Raw genomic sequence first — 6,163 nt, forward strand, 5'->3', positions numbered from 1 at the left:
GAGGCAGAGCCCCACCCCATGCTGTCTCCATTCATCTTCCCCTTTTGTCCCCGCAGCAGGTCAATCCAGCGACAGACACAGCCATGGCTCCAAGCGGACCCCGCCCTGCGCTCCTGCTGACACTCGCCCTGCTGGCTGCCTGTGTGGCTCTGACCCTCGGGCAGAGGTGGAACCCGCTGAATGACATATTCCGGAAAGAACACGTGGACTTCCCCAAGACCGTCACCACCAACAACAACGCCTACTGCAACAGGATGATGTGGGACCGGGTGATGTACTGGAAATACACCAACACCTTCATCCATGCGACAGCCGAGAACATCAGCAAAGTCTGCACGACAGATGGGGTAGCCAGCGGGCCCTACCGGTACCAGAGCACGAGTCCCTTCAACATCACCACCTGCACATTTAACCCCTGGAGCATCTCTTACACCGGGATCAGCGCAGAACAAAAAATCGTCATCTCCTGCTGGCGTGATCTCCCTGTTTTCTATGTGAAGAGCATATAGGGCTAGCACTAGGCGCGGAGGGCAGGCAGGAGACCCCGCTTATTCCTCCAATCCTGCTCTGACTCTGCCATACCTGTCCCTGCACCCGGCTCCTCACCTACTTCTGAACACAGGTCAAATTGTACAGGTGTTTCCACCCCCCCACCCTCTGCTGCCCCATGTCATCTCCCCGCTGCCAGAAATAGTGGCCATCTCAAACTCTGTCATTTATTTAAGAACTACCTGCCAGTTTCACCCTGCTGGTGTTGCGTATTCAGTCTAAGAATGGATAATCCTCACATTCATCATGTTAAGTGTTATTCATCATTGTTCGCTTCATCATTTTTTAACATCTGCCCCCTGACTGCCATTCTTTGTGCTCCCTAAACACAATAAAATCTGCAAAGCAATTACTGCCTTGTTGTTTTACATTGGGGATAGCAAGGACGTAAGCCTCTGAACACTTCAGGAGTGTACTGGAAATGTGTAATGGTTTTCCAATGACATTCTCTGTGTTTTCAAGCCCAGTCTCAATCTCTTTCCCCCAACTTGGGAACTGAACCCAGGAATCCTGACTTCCACCTCTGGCCCTGCTCTAACTCACTAGGCCCCACTTCTCCTCAAGAGCTTGAAATTAAACCTATGTGTCCTCAATCTTCATCCACCCTTTTCTAGCCCAGTGGAAAGCACTCCTTTCCTAGGGTCAAGATTAGAACCCAGGTATCCTGATTCCCAACCTCTCTTGCTCTAATCCACTAGACCCCACTCCACTCCTCTCCCCAAATTGGACCTGACACAACAGTTACAAATATTCGTTCTTCATTGCAGGAACCGTTCACTAACTGAGAAAGGTCAAGAAGAAACTTTGCCTCTGAGCAAACTTTCCATAATTCTCTTGGGGTGGGGTGGGATTCCTTCCCCTAACGATATGATTGGAATAACAGAGACTTGGTGGGATAACTCACATGACTGGAGTACAGTCATGGATGGATATAAACTGTTCAGGAAGGACAGGCAGGGCAGAAAAGGTGGGGGAGTTTCATTGTACGTAAGAGAGGAGTATGACTGCTCAGAGCTCCGATATGAAACTGCAGAAAAACCTGAGAGTCTCTGGATTAAGTTTAGAAGTGTGAGCAACAAGGGGGATGTCGTGGTGGGAGTCTGCAATAGACCACCAGACCAGGGGGATGAGGTGGACGAGGCTTTCTTCCGGCAACTAATAGAAGTTACTATATCGCAGACCTTGGTTCTCATGGGAGACTTTAATCACCCCGATATCTGCTGGGAGAGCAATACAGCGGTGCACAGACAATCCAGGAAGTTTTTGGAAAGTGTAGGGGACAATTTCCTGGTGCAAATGCTGGAGGAACCAACTGGGGGCAGAGCTCTTCTTGACCTGCTGCTCACAAACTGGGAAGAATTAGTAGGGGAAAAAAAGTGGATGGGAACCTGGGCGGCAGTGACCACGAGATGGTCGAGTTCAGGATCCTGGCACAAGGAAGAAAGGAGAGCAGCAGTATACGGACCCTGGACTTCAGAAAAGCAGACTTTGACTCCCTCAGGGAACTGATGGGCAGGATCCCCTGGGAGAATAACATGAGGGGCAAAGGAGTCCAGGAGAGCTGGCTGTATTTTAAAGAATCCTTATTAAGGTTGCAGGAACAAACCATCCCGATGTGTAGAAAGAATAGTAAATATGACAGGCGAGCAGCTTGGCTTAACAGTGAAATCCTTGCTGATCTTAAACGCAAAAAAGAAGCTTACAAGAAGTGGAAGATTAGACAAACGACCAGGGAGGAGTGTAAAAATATTGCTCAGGCATCCAGGAGTGGAATCAGGAAGGCCAAATCACACTTGGAGTTGCAGCTAGCAAGAGAGGTTAAGAGTAACAAGAAGGGTTTCTTCAGATATGTTAGCAAGGAGAACAAAGTCAAGGAAAGTGTGGGCCCCTTACTGAATGAGGGAGGCAACCTAGTGACAGAGGATATGGAAAAAGCTAATGTACTCAATGCTTTTTTTGCCTCTCTCTTCACGAACAAGGTCAGCTCCCAGACTGCTTCACTTGGGGAGCACAGCATGGGGAGGAGATGACCAGCCCTTTGTGGAGAAAGAAGTGGTTCAGGACTATTTAGAAAAACTGGATGAGCACAAGGGGACAGATGTGCTGCATCCAAGGGTGCTAAAGGAGTTGGCGGATGTGATTGCAGAGCCATTGGCAATTATCTTTGAAAACTCATGGCGATCGGGGAGGTCCCGGATGACTGGAAAAAGGCTAATGTAGTGCCTATATTTTAAAAAGGGAATAAGGGGGATCCGGGGAACTACAGGCCAGTCAGCTCACCTCTGTCCCTGGAAAAATCATGGAGCAGGTCCTCAAGGAATCAATTCTGAAGCACTTAGAGGAGAGGAAAGTGATCAGGAACAGTCAGCATGGATTCACCAAGGGCAAGTCATGCCTGACTAACCTAATTGCCTTCTATGAGGAGATAACTGGCTCTGTGGATGAGGAGAAAGTAGTGGATGTGTTATTCCTTGACTTTAGCAAAGCTTTTGATACGGTCTCCCACAGTATTCTTGCCGGCAAGTTAAAGAAGTATGGGCTGGATGAATGGAGTATAAGGTGGATAGAAAGCTGGCTAGATCATCAGGCTCAACGGGTAGTGATCAATGGCTCCATGTCTAGTTGGCAGCTGGTTTCAGGCAGAGTTCCCCAAGGTTCGGTCCTGAGGCTGGTTTTATTCATATCTTCCTTAATGATCTGGAGGATGGCGTGGACTGCACTCTCAGCAAGTGTGCAGATTACACTAAACTGGGAGGAGTGGTAGATACACTGGAGGGTAGAGATAGGATACAGAGGCATCTAGACAAATTAGAGGATTGGGCCAAAAGAAACCTGATGAGGTTCAACAAGGACAAGTGCAGAGTGCTGCACTTAGGACAGAAGGATCCCATGCACTGCTACAGACTAGACACCGAATGGCTAGGCAGCAGTTCTGCAGAAAAGGACCTAGGGGTTACAGTGGACGACAAGCTGGATATGAGTCAATAGTGTGCTAACAGCATTTTGGGCTGTATAAGTAGGGGCATTGCCAGCAGATCGAGAAACATGATCATTCCCCTCTATTCGACATTGGTGAGGCCTCATCTAGAGTACTGTGTCCAGTTTGGGGCTCCACACTACAAGAAGGATGAGGAAAAATTGGAAAGAGTCCAGCGGAGAGCAACAAAGATGATTAGGGGGCTGGAGCACATGACTTATGAGGAGAGGCTGAGGGAACTGGGATTGTTTAGTCTGCAGAAGAGAAGAATGAGGGGGGATTTGACAGCCGCTTTCAACTACCTGAAAGGGGATTCCAAAGAGGATGGATCTAGACTGTTCTCAGTGGTAGCAGATGACAGAACAAGGAGTAATGGTCTCAAGTTGCAGTGGGGTAGGTTTAAGGTGGATATTAGGAAAAACTTTTTCACTAGGAGGGTGGTGAAGCACTGGAATGGGTTACCTAGGGAGGTGGTGGAATCTCCTTCCTTAGAGGTTTTTAAGTTCAGGCTTGACAAAGCCCTGGCTGGGATGATTTAGTTGGGGATTGGTCCTGCTTTGAGCAGGGGGTTGGACTAGATGACCTACTGAGGTCCCTTCCAACCCTGATATTCTATGATTCTAAAGCAACTGGGACAGGCTAGTATCAGAGACTGAGCTGAAAAGACCCTGGCCTTGGCAATCCTAAAAATCATTGCTGAAGGTTGTGTCAGTCCAACTACTACCCCGATCCCTCTATGAGAGGAACTGTTAAAACCTGCCTCATTTGAGATTTGAACCTGGGACCCACTTAGTGCTAACTGAGAGAGAAAAATCAATAAACTGTTACATGAAGCCACTCAGGTAGATGCCTGTGAGAGAGTTCACTAAAGGATGTCATGTGATGTCTCCACCTACAGCCAGTAGCTCACTGGTCCTCAGAAACACAGCGGGATGCATAATGTTTAAGGGGTTATGTGTCTGTGTTGAAAATTACATTCCCAAGGCAAGGAACTAGGAGGTGACATATCTTGGGCAGGTTCCTTTCAGGCAGGAGGGAACAGACACTTATCTGCCTGGCCAAGTATGCCTCACAATAACCTTATTTCCATTCTGAGTCAGACACTGATTAAGGGATTATCGTGATGTCTAATTCTTTTAGTCCCTTTGCAGTGGGTTGTGCGTCAGGATTGAGGGCACCGCCAGAGCAGCGCGGGGTGGGGAGCTGTTGTAATAATTGGGCCTACAAATTTACTCTAGCATTAAACTCAGCTGTGATGAATGAAAGTTTTACCAAATGTCCAGTCACAAATAACAATAAAGGTTGAGCAGAAAAGTTGCAAAGAGAAACTAATTAAATGAGCCCAAACAAACAGGCCCCCGGCCATCACTAAAGGACTATGGATCATGGCTGGTAAACGAGGGAAGTGTGGAGTTGAAAATCAAAGTACCAAAACTGGTGTGTGGAGAATTAAGCCTCACTGGTGAACCAGACAATGAAGAGAGGTGCTGTTCCACCCATTGCTTCCTTCTGTGGTCATTAAACAAAGGCAAATTGGAGAGAAAAACTGACATAGGAGAGGAAGCGAATGCAAAAATCACTGACCGAACACAGGGGAAGCAGCGAGCTTTACCATCATGGCTGCCACCCCTGCCATCTCCTCAGAGCACAATATCCAGCATGATACTCCTGGGCCTCCTTCATCCTAATCCAGAGGGATGTCCTGACCAGAGAGAGAGACCCAGCTGACATGGCCCCCTCAACTGGCTCTGGCCCAACCCCAGCCACCACCTGGCATGGGAGACTGGGATATGTCTGCACTGAAAAGACAAAACCACGGTGCTGGGTCCCGGCTCTGAAACCTGGACAGTGGGGCAGTTCCCAGGCTCCGTCCCACACCTGAACGTCAGAGTCAATTGACCCAAGCTCTGAGACTCCATGTCACAGGTTTCTCTTTGTCCTGCAGACGTACCCTTTGTCTTTTCCCTCCCCACCATATTTTTTTCTCTTTTCTTTCCCTCTCCTTTCTCCTTCTGCCTAATACGAGTCTGGCTTAGCCAGAGAACACTGAATGTTTTGCAACACTGCGGTGAGCCAGTAACCAAAGACACAGGTAAAAACAATGTCCCGAACAACTGGTACGAGTTTGCCAGGTCTCGGAGTGCCCTGTGTTTCCGCAGCAGTGAGGTTGCAAATGAGAATCAACACCAGAGACAAACGCTGTATTTTCTCTCCTCTTTAGTAAGTGTGTCTGGTTTTGCTTCCAGGACACAGGATTGGACTTTACCCATCACAGCTCCTGACCATCTCAACTAATTTCTCTTTTCCCCCAAAAGGACCGTTATTACCATCTATAGCTTCTACGATACTGTGGGGCACTTTGGTTCCTTCTGGACACCAAACCCCGAACCTTGCTGAACAGTGTTTCAAGTCGGACAGTGACAGGGTTACATAAAAATCTTTGACTCTCTGGGTCCATATAGTCCATAAATTATTTTAATGGACTCCAGGACTAGGCCATCAGGGGGTACCAGGTGGGGATTGAGGGACATTGGCAGAGCAGGCTGTGGGGAGCTTAGGGCTGGGATAGCAGGAGTGTATAAATCAGGATTGGGGAGCACCGGTAATGCTGTGAGTTCCCAGGATAGGACTGAATTA

The 6,163-nt window shown here is 48.3% G+C and overlaps 1 pseudogene; it reads left to right on the forward strand.

The window, feature by feature from the left end:
* On the forward strand, window positions 1-509 carry LOC128846316 (ribonuclease-like; annotated as a pseudogene).
* The last annotated feature ends 5,654 nt before the right edge of the window (window positions 510-6,163 follow it).

The sequence above is a fragment of the Malaclemys terrapin genome, chromosome 12, assembly GCF_027887155.1.
Source record: "Malaclemys terrapin pileata isolate rMalTer1 chromosome 12, rMalTer1.hap1, whole genome shotgun sequence".
NCBI classification, from domain to species: Eukaryota; Metazoa; Chordata; order Testudines; family Emydidae; genus Malaclemys; species Malaclemys terrapin.